General features: G+C 43.8%; 1 protein-coding gene across 2 annotated transcripts in view; it reads left to right on the top strand.

The window, feature by feature from the left end:
* Positions 1-16114, top strand: part of LOC149438320 (serine/threonine-protein kinase SBK1-like) — a 129591-nt gene that overhangs the window by 66707 nt on the left and 46770 nt on the right. The window contains exon 1 of one of the 2 annotated variants that reach the window (XM_089659982.1): positions 1211-2683. The exons of the other annotated variant lie outside the window; for it this stretch is intronic. The gene's annotated coding sequence lies outside the window, so the exon portion shown is untranslated. Of the gene's footprint in view, positions 1-1210; positions 2684-16114 lie in introns of those variants that run through there. 2 annotated transcript variants of the gene reach the window in all.

Below are 16114 nucleotides of genomic sequence, written 5' to 3'. Positions count from 1 at the left end.
CCCTTTACATCCAGATTCCACTGGAATGTCTTTCAGAAACAGCTGTTTTCAGGACCCTATGATGTTTTACATCCAGATTCCATTGGAGTTGGCGTGTCCCTTGGGAACACCCCTATTTAGGACTCTATGGTTCCTTACATCCAGATTCCATTGAGTTGGAGTGTCCCTCAGGAACTCCCCTATTTAGGACTCTGTGGCCCTTTACATCCAGATTCCACTGGAATGTCTCTCAGAAACAGCTGCTTTTAGGACCCTATGACGTTTTACATCCAGATTCCATTGGAGTTGGCGTGTCCCTTGGGAACACCCCTATTTAGGACTCTATGGTCCCTTACATCCAGATTCCATTGAGATGGAGTGCCCCTCTGAAAATCCCTATTTAGGACTCTGTTGCCCTTTATATACAGATTCAAATGGAGTTGGAGTGTCCCTTGGAAATACCCCTATTTAGAACTCTATGATCCCTTACGTCCAGATTTCATTGGAGTTTCCATCAGAAACAGCCCTATTTAGGAATCTATGGCCCCTTTCATCCAGATTCAAATGGAGTTGGAGTGTCCCTCAGAAACACCCCTATTAAGGACCTTGTGGCCATTTACATCCAGATTCCATTGCAGTTGGAGTGCCCTTCGGAAACATCCCTATTTCGGACTGTATGGCTCCTTACAACCAGATTCCATTGGAGTTGGAGTGTTCTTCAGAAACACGGCTATTAGGACTCTATGGCCCCTTACAACCAGACTCCATTGGGCTAATTAGGCAAGCCAGCATGAAGAAAAGGGGTGACCACAAGGTGAAATAACCCACAACAGATTTTGATCCATTGGTAGATTTACAGTTAGTTGCGTATGATTGATCGTTGCTCTGTGCCTTACCAAAGTCGTTATTTTCCTAATACAGCAATTGTGACACATGCTGAATCCAGATTAGTTTCTATGGGAAACCGTCCTATTTTATAGCTTGCGCCAGTTCTTCCAACCAACCAATTCGATTTCTTTTTTAGTGCCCAGGTGAAAAAAACTGACATAACATTGTCCACTATTGTGATAGGCTTAATTTTGTTCTCCATTTTCCATACAAAGAATGGAATGGGAAGAAATAGAGTGCTAGCGAGAGGGCCAAATAGGGTTATCACAGGACAGCAAGAGAAATGGGAATATAGCGGAGAAGAGTAGACAGAGGAGAAGGAGGGAGAACAGAAGAGACGGATAGAGTGCAGGGGAGGGGGAAGCACACAGGATAAACAGGGAGTGGAGAGACTGTCACACAGAATACACACTGAAAGAGGGATACGGGGAGAAGAGACAGCAAGGATAACAGAGGCATGAAACCGAGATCGGCATAGACTGGGAGAGAGTGGCGAGGAGACCGACAAAGGAGGGAGAGCAACCTGGAAGAGAACAGCAGAATGAGCTGGGTAGAAGGAAAGGAGAGCATTGGCTGCAGGGACTGAGATTACAAACCTGGGAAGGGATAGAACAGCCCAGGCTATAGAAACAAGACAGAACACGGGAAGAGAACAGCACAGGGAGCAGAGACAAAGACAGCGACAGGAAAGGGGACAGCACAGTGTGCAGGAACAGAACCAGGGAAGGACAGACAGCACAGTGTGCAGGAACAGAACCAAGGAAGGACAGACAGCACAGGGTGCAGGAACAGAACCAGGGAAGGAAGGACAGCACAGGGTGCAGGAACAGCACCAGGGAAGAGAGGACAGCACAGGGTGCAGGAACAGAACCAGGGAAGGAAGGACAGCACAGGGGGCAGAAACAGAACCAGAGAAGGAAGGACAGCACAGGGGGCAGAAACAGAACCAGAGAAGGAAGGACAGCACAGGGGGCAGAAACAGAACCAGAGAAGGAAGGACAGCACAGGGTGCAGGAACAGAACCAGGGAAGGAAGCAAAACACAGAATGTAGGAACAAACACAGAACCAAGGAAGGAAGGACAACACAGAGTGAAGGAACGGACACAGAACCAGGAAAGGAAGCAATACACAGAGTGTAGGAACAGACCCAGAACCAGAAAAGGAAGGACAACACAGAACCTACAAAGCAAGGACAACACAGTGCAGGAAGCAACACAGAACCAGAAAAAGATAGACAGCACAGTGTACAGGAACAATCACAGAACCAACAAAAGGAAGGACAGCACTGTGTTAAGGAACCAAAGCAGAACCAGGGAAGGACAGGCAGCACAGTGTACAGAAGCCTACACAGATTCGGGGAAGGAAGGACAGCACAGTGTGTAGGAACTGACAGAGAACCAGCAAAGGAGACAGCACAGTTTGCAAGAACTGACACTGAACCAGTAAAGGGAGGACAACACAGTGTTCAGGAGCAACAAAAGACTGACCTACAGAAGAGAAGGGACATAGATGGTGACAGAGGGTGCAGGTCGCAGACAGAAGAAGAAGAAGGAGATCTAGTGCAGACAGTCTGGCTTGCTTCCTCTCTGGCCATGATCACAGCTGGTCTCAGCAATTAAGGTGTGCAGGTCTGTCCAGTCAGAGGACAGGTCAGGACAGAGGGGCAGGCCCAACCTGTGCATTTCTGGGGGGGCCCTCGACTGATGTGTGACCGGACCAAGCTTTGGCTGCACAAGACTCTCCAGGACAGTCGGACACGGGATGAAAGGAGCAGGGGGGTTCTCCCAACCAGCATCTGATTACTGACGGCTACAGGTAAGGAAACCCAGTATCTGCATACTAGCCATGCACCATTAATCGCTGTCGTGCCAGGCCAATGCTAACTCTTGTGTCCACCTCTAAACCAAGCATTACTCTTGCAAATGAACACACACCATGAAATGCTAGCTTATCAGACCATGCACTTTAACCCATTCCTTGGCAAACCTATCAATGGTCTTTGCCTATTTGCTATTAAAGACCTGCATTGTATTGCCGGTTGATGCATTACCTCTTAATTAAACCTTTGCACACGCATGATCTATGGCAAGCTCCCCAACTCCTTCTTTTTCAAGCCAGAGATAACATTACTTCCTTAACACTTTTTTTCTGCCTGGCAACTGCAGACCATCGCTTCACATATCCCATTAGCCATTCTCAGAGTCCAAGGCCTGCAGAGCGTTGCTCCGTTACCCAGTCCCTGCTACAACACAGATCACAGCCATAACCCTTTAAGTCTCAATCTGATATCTTACAAATTTTGCCGGAGGGAATGAATGAAATAACTAAAAACTCACACAATGATTGAATGTCAGGCCTCTCTGGACAAGGCAGGGTTTACGGAGTCCTATGCCAAATTTAGCACGTCTCGGATTAAATAGATCATTCTGTTTTTATAAGTATGATCACCACCTTTAAAAAAAAATCCAGCGTTTTTATCTTTCAAACGTCTGCTCTATTAATAACATTGGCATCAAGCCCCATTTTTCCTGGCCCAGCCAGTAAAATACCGGCCAGGTGGCACCCTATCGCTACGCATTACAAAGGCATGACTTAACAGCAGTGGAGGTTGGCATGTCCTGGAAAGTATGTGTACATCTGTGTACTTAAGCCTCTCACACCTACACGATAATGCTGTGTGCTTTGCTTGTATACATTGATAGACGCAGGGCCTCTGTGTATGAATGATATCTTCAGGACATTGTGTGGATGGTCAGGGCTACCTCTGCACCACTGTGCATTGTTGATGTGTGAGACGGAGGGGTGAATCACAGACCATTCACAAGGTCTCTAGGATAATGCAATTCATTATCCATGCCTAGGTCTGAGCCCCTCTCCTTGTTTCTAGGCATGAGAACATAAAGATATTTTCACAATGGAAGCAATGAAAAACCTATAGGTTCATTGAACCAGGGCCTCTTCTGCTTCTGCCTCCAAGGCAGTTTCTCTATTGATACAGAATATCATATACAGATTCCTAAGCTATATATCCTTTCTTTCATTGCAAATATATTTGCCAAATGTTATTGCTACCTGCATAAAATACTGTGTAACCAGATAGCTCTGGGCCCCATAGCAGTTGCATGGTCTACTTTGGCTATGGTTACACCTTACTTTGGTCATTAGGCCATATACAAACCCATACTATAACTAGGGATTGAAAAATATGTGCATTGTCTAAGGATGGCTTCCATTTTTCCATTGATTAGGGTTCATGCTCTGCTCATGCGCAGGCCCGTGTTAATCAAGGGGTGGGAAAGGACATTGGTTAATGGCCTACGAAGAGTAAGAGATGGAGCATGGGTTATACGCCATAAAAGAGCAGAGATAGGTGTAGTGTTCAGCAAATTTCTGCTCTTCTGTGGATTGGGTAAATTGATCCTTTTAAGGTGAACATTAATTTCAGATCTTTGTAAATGTGTTCCATTTTAACTGATTGGTGGAGAGTGGTACAATTTATAAATCTCGACAATACATTTGGTGAAATTTGTCAATTTCACACTCATACTATATATTTAGGAGATTTGCTTTATTTCCAGGTCAGATTGCTTTCCCTGTAAAGAAACCCATACTTCAGCTTCTTGTTACTAGAGGAAGCTGGGATCACTTATTTTAAATGGAACCTGCAGTGATAGAGAAATGTTGGCTGCCATCACTGAACTCCTTCTGAAAATTCTTTCTGAGTCACTGAGCTGAAACACACATGCAGCCAGTGATGTGAGATTGAAGGCAGAACACCTCCTCTACATACATGCTATTGGCCATAGGCCTAAAGTATTGAAGCCAAAGGTTAAGTACAACAACCAGGCAGCTGGCATTTTCAGGTGGAGGCCAACGATGGCTAACTTTATTTAAAAAAAAGAATGGGAGGCATAGTTTTTCAGTTTCTACAAATAATGTAGCCTTGTATATTGTTGGCCATATTTAAAACAGTGGAACATGATGTCTGAAAATTCACTGTAAGAAAAATGTCTCATTGCTTACAGCAACCAGTCCAAAGCCTTGTTTCATTTTCAAACATGCAGCAAATATAGTTCATTGGCTATTAATAGTCCCATAGGGCATATGAATAAAATGTATGCTACAAGACTATTTCTTGTTGCCAATTGCAACCAATCAGAATCTATGTTACATCATACAACTTTGTGTTACAGGTATGATTTGAAGCTAATTGGTGGTTACCAGAAAAGGTCTTGCTTACACATTTTTATACATTTACCTTTATACCAGTGGTCTCCAAACTGCAGCCTGGGGACCGGATGCGATCCTTTGCTCACCTTTGTGTGGCCCTTAGTGCACTGTTCCTCCCACTGATACAAGGCACTATTCCTTTCACTGGCACCAACCGTAGAGCACTATTCTTCCCACTGACAACAACAATGGGACACTATTCCTCCCACTGATACCAGCAACAAGGCACTATTCCTTCATTGACACCAATAGTGAAGCACTATTCTTTCCACTGATACCAACAATGGGGTACCAGTCCTCCCATTGACAACAATGATGAAGCACTATACCTCCCACCAGTACGAACAATATCAATGATGGGGCACTATTCCTCCTACTGACCACAGGTGCTAGGTATTTTTTTTACTCCCACTGACCACCAAGCCTGAGACATTGTTTTTTCCCACTAACATAGGGCATTTTCTATTCATGCTGGCCACACTTCGTCCCCCCTAAGGTCTGAAGGGCAATAAACTGGCCCTTCGGTTAGAACATTTGGAGTTCTACTGTTGTAGTTCTACTCTTGAACCTAATCATTGATCCTAGAAGAAAAGATATTACTTCAAAACCAACAATCTGTTAACCACAGTAAGGGTGCAAGTAGAATGAATCTTGCTTTACAAATCAGTTGGGGTCCTATATATTATAAATCATCCCAAAAACTCCACTGACTATAGGTTGCAAGCTCCAGGATGGTCCGTGATCAGCCAACATTAATAGCAAACAAACGATGGAGCTGCTCAACCTCCAAAAGTCCAGAACATGTTTGTTGACGTCATCCAATACAGGGAAAGTCTATCTACTCAGCTTCTGCGTTTCATCCCATCAGGAGCTTAGTCATAGAGAGTGAAACGCGTAAAAGGGCAGGTGAATTTTCTCTGTATTGGATGACATCAATAAATATATTGATATTTGGAGATTGATCTGCTTCATCCTTGTCTGTTTGCTACTGATGTTGGCGGATCACGGACCATCCTGGAGCTTGAACCAGTTTGCTAATGGGGTCCTGCTAGGGTGGTCTACAGCAAACTCTAATAGGTTTGTGAAGAAAAATGTATTCTTGTTGGCTTCAGTTCAAAAGTCACTACTCCCCGTGGCAGGGTTAAAGGTTCTGTGCAGATCGTGGTGGTGCTGTGTTTTGGACATGTCCTTTAAAATCCCAGGGAATATACAAGGCACTAGACACAAGCTTTCATGTAGATAATAAAAAGTCTTTAGTTTGAGTCCAAAATAGCCTTGGTTCAGCAGCTCTCCATTTTGCAGGGGTCTTCCCAATCAAGGGGGGGGTCACCAGGCATGAGAAATGTATGTACACTCAAACTGGAAGGATAGCCAAACACACAATGAGAGTACAAATATGTATTTTATTAATCCAGAAATGCAAAAGCATAACCACAAGAAGCCAAAAAGTGTTGGTCTCTTGAAGTTATACTTTTGCCATTTTCCTATACGTTTTTGCTTCCTGTGAATATATGTTTGTCGTATGTGCTTCAATAAAATACATATGCTTGGACTCTCCTCACATTTGGTACGCCTTTAAATACATATAGATGACCTTTTATTGAAGTCACTCATGTGTGAGCCAATTACATGCCAACGCAGGTTGTTTTAGGCCAGGCTCAGGTGAGCAAATCTCTCAATGAGGGCAACAAGAACTAAGGACTCTTCACCCATTACCTTTGTCACAGTTTTTTAACAAGATTCTACCACTATTTAGTTTTACTGCATGTCCAGAACATTCCCAGCATGTTGTAAAATATTTTAGACTAATAGGAAGTGCTTTATATGCCCAGGTTTGCTGTCTCTTGGTTGAAGGATCTTACATGGCTTAGTAACTAGTCAGTGCCCAACTATTTGCATCACAAAGTGAACCTGGGGATTGCCCATAAAGCAACAGGTTCTCTTTAATGATGCCCCATCATCAGCACATACTTACTTGCCCCCACTCCATCCTGATAAAGAAAAAACCCAGTACTACTGGGTATGGGCGATGATGTAACTCACTTGCATTCCTTTCATATGGCAATGCTGGTTCATAGTTTCTGGATACTTAGGCACTTACATGGGAAAAGAGAGACTCCTCAGATTTTTCCATTTATTCTTCAAATAGAGCTTCAGGGGAGCAAGGGAAAGGAGATATAAGCGGCTATTGGGGGCACCAGTAAAGTCAACCTATTGCTTGCCACAGGTTCAATTTAAAGTTGAATTCTTCTTGGCAGATAAAGTCACACAATTATGCAGCTTCCTAATCATTAATATATATTTTTTTTAAAGCAAGAAGCTTAAGTACCTGAATTTGACTTGGTATCAGCCTCTTGCATTCTACTGTGCTATTTATTACAGGTACTTACATAGTGCTGTCAATTTACACAGCGCTTTACATATATGTTGTACATTCACATCAGTTCCTAACCCTCAAGGGGCGTACAATCTAAGGTCCCTAACTCACATTCATACATATACATACTAGGGTCAATTTAGACAGGAGCCAATTCACCTACCAGAGGTGAGTGGGGGGGGGGATGGAGCGCTAAGACGCATCTACCCTCTGTGCGTTTTGGGGATGGACCATCAGCAACAGGGGTCAGTAGAAGGTCCATGTGGAGGTGGTGTCCAAGTCCATCTGTAGTGGGGGGCCTATAGTAGTATGGACTTGTCCAAGGAGGCAGCCGGCTGTAAGAGCTTGTAGATACTCCTAATGCAGGTAGAAAATAGAGACAGCAGCACCACTCTAAGTGTAGGCAGTTAAAATCAGGCAGATTTAATGGTAAAATTGCATTCACATGGGTAGGTAACAGGTAGGCATGTCAAGTGATGGAGGTCCAGTGGGAGCATCAGGTCCTTTGGCCACACTCTGGTGTTTTCCCACCACTACGGTGGTGTCCATGGGAGTAGCAGAGGGGTGCAGAGAGGCTCACAGGGATGATGTCACCATATGGACTGGGTTTCCAAGATGGTGCGCGTTTGGAGCATGCTCACTCCTTCGTCAGGCCGACCCAGCCAAAGGACCTGATGCTCCCACTGGACCTCCATTACTTGACATGCCTACCTGTTACCTACCTATGTGCGTGCAATTTTACCATCAAATCTGCCTGATTTTAACCATCTACACTTAGAGCGGTGCTGCTGCCAATTAACCTGCCAGCATGTCTTTGGAGTGTGGGAGGAAAGCCACGCAGGCACAGGGAGAACATGCAAACTCCAGGTAGGTGGTGCCGTGGCTGGGATTCAAACCAATGACCCTAGTACTGCCAGGCGGAAGTACTAACCACTTGGCCACTATACTGCCCCATACTGTACAGAAGAGCTCTGAAAGGGGGAGGCAGAAACAGATCAAGGATCAATTAGATGTGATGCAGTTCAAGAAGCATGCTGATAGGAGGAGAGCATGAGAGAAGGTGAAAACATCAAACTGCTGCTTCTACTTTCAATGGTATTCAATGGTTCGCCTGTAAGAAAAAATGCACTGTAACAAAGAAAAATTAGGCCCCTGCCCTACCAGGCAATATTTGGCTGTGTGGCACAGCTGTGTGAATCACAGAACTGGATGGAAAGAAATACAAATCATTTAGCATGTGAAGCAGCTCTCAAACATGTTGTTTTCTTAATTCTGCAAAAAACCTGGTTGATCCTGCTGTTCTCTATCTCCCCCTTCTGTCCATGTCCCCAATGCAGTTGGGGATTTTTCAGAGCAGTGTTGGCAGCTAGTGCAATGCTCAGTTTTCAGTGATTTTCTATGCTGAGCATTTTCTCCCTATCATAACTGTGCAGCCCATGTGACTATAGAGTGGGTGTATACACTGTGGTAAATGACAGCCCACTCCCTCCCTCCTCCATGGCCCACTAACCAACTAAACGCAATGGGGGTGGGATATTACATCTTGATTAATGGAGGCCTCACCTCCCTGTTATTCTAAGACATGGGCTGGAAGGGGCGTGACACAGGCCGTGACTGGCAGAAATCCTCCCATACCATGTTATTGCCAAAAAATATTTTATTTTATGTAAATTATTTATTTTTACTCTGCATTCCAAAAGCTGTTTTTTTGAACATGTGACTAGCAGCAGAGGACTAGAAGCTCCTCCTGTTGTTTCCATGCAAACAAGCTGGGAAAGATCTGGGTCACGTGATAGCTGTACATAGATTAGGAAAAAGATACTTTTTATTAAAATAATTACAGTGACATCATCCATATACAGAAAGTGAACAGATAATATAAATTAAACAATGTATGTTTAGTATCACTTTAAGTAGCCCGCAGATGATTCAGTTTTCTTTGTTCAAGCAGTAGGTTGAACAAAAAAAATGGCCTTGAATGTGTAGATGGGTGAACAGGGGCGGACTGACAACTCATGGGGCCCCTGGGCAATAGGGTATCATGGGGCCCCTGTGTCCTTGCCCACACTCAAACCACACCCAAAAAAGCCTATGAAAGGTACCAGGGACATCTCATGGGGCCCCCTACTGACCCCGGGCCCTCGGGTGGTGCCTGAGTTCCCCAATGGTCAGTCCGCCCCTGTGGGTGAATCACCCCCGCTGAGCTATTGTATACACTGATCAGCACCGCTGACTATAGCCGGCGGTGCTGATTGAATAGCATTTATCCGACGGGCTGGTTGTACAGAAGTTGAATGGTAGATCAACTTCCATACAACCACTGTCCCCATACATGGATCACGATTTGGCCAGTTCAGCTGAGTCGGCCAAGTTCTGATCCATGTATGGTCAGCTTTAATTAGTCTTAGTTGCCAAGAGCAGCCATTAATTTTTCCTCTCGCTTTGTCAGATATATGAACTGTCATTCTTACCAACAGTAATAACAATGTTTCCTGTTCTTGCCTCCTATGTAAAATCACCAGCCATGACATTTTGGTTAAAAAAGGAAGAGAGATTTAGTAGAAACATATGGAGCTTTGCATTTCTAGAGCTTGGTGCTTTTATGAAGTGGCGCCCAACATGTTGAGAACGGTATCCTAACGATGACAGCTCCTAGCTACAATATTGGAGGAAGGACCTTATTATGTTTTTATATTATAGAACACTCTCTGTAGTCAAAGTGTGCATTGGAAAGCCTGAAACCTTCCCTTGTCTGCCCCCTTGGGCCTTATTTATTAAAAAGCTTAGTAACACTTGTCAAAGATTCATCTAAAAGCCGCATAAGAGCTCTCTGACAAAAGAGCTATCTCAGTCAACTCATTGCAGCCAATCAAATTCAAACCTGCACCAGAAAATGACAGTCGGAGACATAAAATTTGAATCTGATAGATTGCTGTGACCCGGAGAAGTCATCTCTTCCTACAGCATTATTTTAATACTGCCTGCTGAGAAATATTTAATCTCAGATATCCTACAGACATCCTCAGTAGGATACAAGGATCCTATCAACAGTGTCTCTTTAAAATGCATGTTCTACCCTTACCATTAGTTCCTCTAGAGCGGGGGTCAGCAACCAGTAGATCATGATGTACCAGTAGATCTCAGCCAGGTGGGCTTGCTGACATGTCATTCCAGAGCTTCAGAGTTCAATGCAGCTGAACTACTCGTAAAGCTGGAGCTGTAGTAGGGAGCAAGAGCCGCATAGGTTGAGCTCTGATGAAGAGGGTACCTCCCTTCGAAACGCGCCAGGCTTACTGAGAGTCTTCCTTTTCGGTGGGATTCACACGTGTCTTGTACTTCAGTGTTCCAATCTTGGACTGTATATGCAAATAGAAAAACAAAAAGAGGGCGCACCGACCTAGTGCATTATCATTTAAAAGTATTTATTAAGAGAACAAAGTAAGTATCATACTCACAATGGACATAATAACACAGGCATATCACACTGAACAAGATGTTCAATCCAAACAGCATCTTAATCCATACGATGGAACCCTGGATGACCAACTTGCTAACGCATTTCGAGGACACAACCTCTTCCTCAGGTCTCTGAGTTCTCTCAATAAATACTTTTAAACGATAATGTACTAGGTCGGTGAGCCCTTTTTTTGTTTTTCCATTTGCATTTAGTGAATTTGGACCACTCCAGTCTTTTGAGGGCAGCAAGTGGTGCACATTCCAGAACATTCTTATTGGTTCTTCTGAGTCTATTCCCAGCACAGGAGAAAAGTGTTTGCTGTGCTGGACTGTATATGCGTTTTATATTGCTACGTTTGTGAGTATACATCTTATTTTAATAAAATCACATCTTTTTACTGAGGTAATGTGCAAGGTTGGTGCACTTTCTTTTGTTCTTTTGTTCTCATTTGCAGTATTGGTCGGGCTTCCCCAGCCTTGTTTAAGAGCTGCACAACCTTTGATCCGTTGGTGGACGAACTTCCATAGAGGTTGATCCATCCACCTACTTCTGATCTGGGTCCCTGAGCACAGGAGGTGTTGTTTCGGCTTTCACAGATCTTTCTTACACAGGTTGATCAGAATAGGTGTTAGGATTGGGGAGGCAGCATGTTTAAGATTTATGACAGAATTCTACTTTAGGCTGGACATACACTACTGGAATTTCATTCAAAAACTTTCATTTTCAATTCTTTAATTGCTAGTGGGGTCAATAGAGCATTCATTTTCAACCGCAGTGATGAAAAAGTTCAAAGGAACAGAATGAAAATTTTATCTCAAACAAATTTCTAACAGTGTAAGTGTTTTTTGTTTCAGAAATTACACTCATTCTAAAATTGACTGTTAAAAGCAAACACATTTTTAAAGTACTTTCCAATGACATTCACTTTAAATAAAGAAGGATATACATTGAACGTGTAGGCAGGTATTGGGCTGCAGTTTGTCTTCCGACCTAAAGGTGGCACTGTGCTGCATCTTCTTCAGGCTGGCAGGAAACCATTGGGGACTAATTTTGTCTCCTATTATGGGTTCTAGGCGGCCATTTTAGGGAGGCCAGCATCTCCTATTGGATCCTATTAGATGTTTAAATAGCAGTAGGTTAGGGATAGAGCCTCGCTTGTTAAGGAGAGAGCAGAATCAGTGCTAGGAAGAGGTTTTGACGAGGAAGGAGAGGGTAGGTTACTCTTACAAGATATCTATTCTCCAATTGGAATTGTTTCCTATCATCAGCTGGATAAACTGCAAGGAATTTGGGGATATCAGGGTGACCCAGTATCCTGGATTCCTCTTCTGAGTGAAGTGCTCCTCCTCTGACGTGTGCTTTCCCCAACATATGTGGTGCCATTTCTGTAAACTATCTTATTTCTGAGATCACTCAATTTCTACAACATTTAAGCATTTATAAGTGTTGACTCCCCACAATTTTTGGGTAGGCAGGATCTAAGTGAGGTATCCTTTTTTTGGGATGAATCTCACACAGTATCTAGTGCACTGATATATTTTGTATTGACCTTGAGCAGGCATATTAGAACCACCAATTAGCAAATCCTAGGCACTTTTCAGCAAATGACTAGTCTCGATATATCTGACAAGATGTGTTACCAGAGGATGGCTTCATTTTCAAGGGGTAGCATTCCTTGAGTGGTTCCAGCAGCCCACACTGTCCCCATGCTCCTGTACTGATCACCATAGTGAAGGAAGTGTTGAGGGAGACTTCCTTAAGCTATCCTTGCTCATCTGTGTACATTAACTGCTGTCCCTCACATTCAGGTTCCTGGGCCTGCCGCCTGACTAACCATTCACCTAAAGCTTGCCAAAGTGATGCGGGTTCCCTTTTTTTTAAAAGGTTCTCTCACCCAAAATGGCCACCAAATCTCTTGAGAATTCTGTGTCGGATCAGAATACTTCTTTCTCGAAGCACCAGACAGAATCCCTAGGGAATCAATTCCCTTACGAGACCCCTAATTCCATGCAGTGACGGCATAAGGCCACCTACAGCTGGGAAGACTACTTGCAGCTGTCTACATGTAGACAGGTGCAGTTTATCCTCCATTCTCTAGGTGGTGCTGTGTTGCTGTACCACTGTACAGATGGAATGGAGGATGGGAGGAATATTGCTTCTCTGCAGATTCCATAGGTGTCACCAGGGCAGCAGTGGTCTGATTGGACACTGGGTGACCTTGGTGGCCATCTTTAGTACTGGTAATGCTAATTAATAGCAGTGCCCCACTGCATTTGACATGCAGTTGTGAGTAGCTTGAATATGGATAGGAACCTTGCATGTTAGGGATAGGGAAATAGCCTAAAAAAAGGTTCCTGTTTGAGAAGGGAGAGATTAGGGACACCGCTGTCTGCACTGCTATTCAACCGGTCTCCACAATTACTGTACTTCATAGGACCTGAACAGTTCTTTCAAGTGCCACTTGTGCACCCACTCTATCAGTCAGCCACCCACCTTGCAGGTGGCACTTCAGTTATATAGCTAATGCCAGCGTGATATTATTTGCTGCTGAAGATATGCTTACTGGTCACTTTATTAGGTACACCTGTTCAATTGCTTGGTAACACCTATTGCTAATCAGCCAATCACATGCAACCCAATGCATTTAGGTATCTAGACATGGTGAAGACAACTTGCTGAAGTTCAAACCAAGCATCAGAATGGGGAAGAAAGGGGATTTAAGTGACTTTGAATGTGGCATAGTTGGTGCCTGATGGGCTGGTCTAAGTATTTCAAAAACTGCTGATCTACTGCTGACCTCTAGGGTTTACAGAGGATGGTCCAAAAACGAGAAAATATCCTGTGAGCGGCAGTTGTGTGGACAAAAATGCCTTGTTGATGTCAGAGGAGAATAGGCAGACTGGTTTGAGATGATAGAATGGCAACAGTAACTCAAATAACCACTTGTTATTACTAAGATATGCAGAATACCATCTCTGAACACACAACATGTTGAACCTTGAAGCAGATGGGCTACAGCAGCAGAAGACCACATCGGCTGCCACTCCTGTCAGCTAAGAACAGGAAACAGAGATTACAATTCGCACAGGCTCACCAAAATGGGACAATAGAAGACTGCAAAAACGTTGCCTGGTCGGATGAGTCTCGACTTCAGCTGTGACATTCAGATGGTAGGGTCAGAATTTGGTGTAAACAACATGAAAGCATGGACCCATCCTGCCTTGTATCAATCATGGATGTGCAGCCAACAAATCTGCAGCAACTGGGTGATGCTATCATTTCAATATGGACCAAAATCTCTGAGAAATGTTTCCAACACCTTGCTGAATCTATGCCACGAAGAATGAAGGCAGTTCTGAAGGTAAAAGGGGGTCCAACCCGGTACTAGCAAGGTATACCTAATAAAGTGTCCAGTTTTTGTATACTGTACTACCAGCATTACTGCGACTTCTGATATCAGATTGCTACTACAAGAGTGTCTGGAACTGTTACTTCAAGTGCCTGCCACAGTTGCTTGTAGTAGAGATTGCAGATTGTTGTCCATCTTGTTATGTTTTACCTGCAACTCATCAAAATAATGACTGTTGAACCATTTTCCTTGTCTTTGTTTGCTGTTCCTCCAAATCGGGTGCCAACTTTCCACATGCCACCCACATACCCACTGGTTGAGATTCAAGCATTGGTGGTGAGAGTTTTGTTGCAATGAGGGACAATTGCCAAGCACTTCCAACTATTGGATCCACAATCTTTCCATGAAGAAAAGGGGACAAAGCCTTCACTGCACGGACTCCAAGTTCATTTATCAGCTGAATCTTGAGGAAGATGGTGAAGGAACGGGGCACTGCAGGAGAGGATGGGCAGATGTCCCACCACCTGTTGCACTCAGTGAGACATCTGACGGTCTGTGGCCAGCCTCAGGCCAACTTGCCTGGTTCCCTTTTTCAGTTTTTACAAACAGCACTCACATTACAATTGACAGCTCCTAGTAATGTCTCTGGAAGAACCCTTCATGTTCCTTTTCTTCCTTTTGAGACACTTTTACTGAATATCCTTCTATGTGTACAGAACCTTTAGTGAATGTTCACTCACCCCGGTGGTGAGAATGTAGCAGTTGTCAGGGGAGCATGGAAAACTCTCTCGTGTCTGTCAGCCATTTTGAACGTTGCTTTTCAAACAACACATTTCTTTGTCTCTAGGACAACACGGAGACAATGGTTTCATTTGCTGAGTGGAAAAAAAAAAAGAATTGTGGACAAATGACTAAAATGTTATAGTCATTAAGTAATTCATAGAGGGTGGAAGTACAGTAAACCCCTTGTCTTGTGTTTACACGAGTCAGACAACGAGGCTGATGTCAAGATAAGTTCACGGTACAGACAGTTTTGACTGCAAATGAGGGTTATTACTATTATTAATACACGCTGAGGAGGACAGGTATCCATTCTGTCACACAGCTAGGCAACATTAAATAAAGAGCCGGGAGATAGATTTAGACCTCGTTCACACTGGCCTACTTAAGTGTACACCCGTGTGAGGGCCATGTTTTGCCTGTTCTACTTCAAAGCATCTGAGGGAAGACTTTATAATTCAAGCTTCAATATTTGAGTGAGGCTTCATTCACATGGGCGTACCCCCGTGTGAGGGCTGTGTTTTGCCTGCACAGAATGTACAGGTGTTCCATGCATCTCATTCATGTCAATCGGGACGCAGCAGCTGCAAAAATAAAGCTGCTACTTCAAACATGACATCGTTACCCCTTCGGTTGTCTTCCATGGGGTGAAGACCCGGATGAATGCTATGTTGATCAATAAACAGATGTCTAGCGTTCTTCATGATTCTCATCTGAGATTCCTTAAGGTTTGGGAACCTTGGATACGTTATTCCTTGCCATCCCTGCCTCCTACTTGTTGTGGCCTCTTATAGTCATTGCCTGTGCTAGCTCTGGATCCGTGATTCTTCTAGTTTTCCTTTCCTCCATGTTTTCTTTCTGATTCTTTTTTTTTTTTTCTCTATGTTTTTATATCTTCTTTTTCCTTCCTTCTAACCTTTTTTTTCATGATTCTCGTCATGATTCTCATCTGAGATTCCTTAAGGTTTGGGAACCTTGGCTACGTTATACCTTGCCATCCCTGCCTCCTACTAGTTATGGCCTCTTATAGTCATTGCCTGTGCTAGCTCTGAA

Source organism: Staurois parvus, unplaced genomic scaffold, assembly GCF_062004578.1.
Source record: "Staurois parvus isolate SC_StPar_1 unplaced genomic scaffold, SC_StPar_1.0 ptg001193l, whole genome shotgun sequence".
Lineage (NCBI taxonomy): Eukaryota > Metazoa > Chordata > Amphibia > Anura > Ranidae > Staurois > Staurois parvus.
The sequence above is the reverse complement of the archived record's forward strand: the minus strand, read 5'-3'. Positions and strand labels throughout refer to the sequence as shown.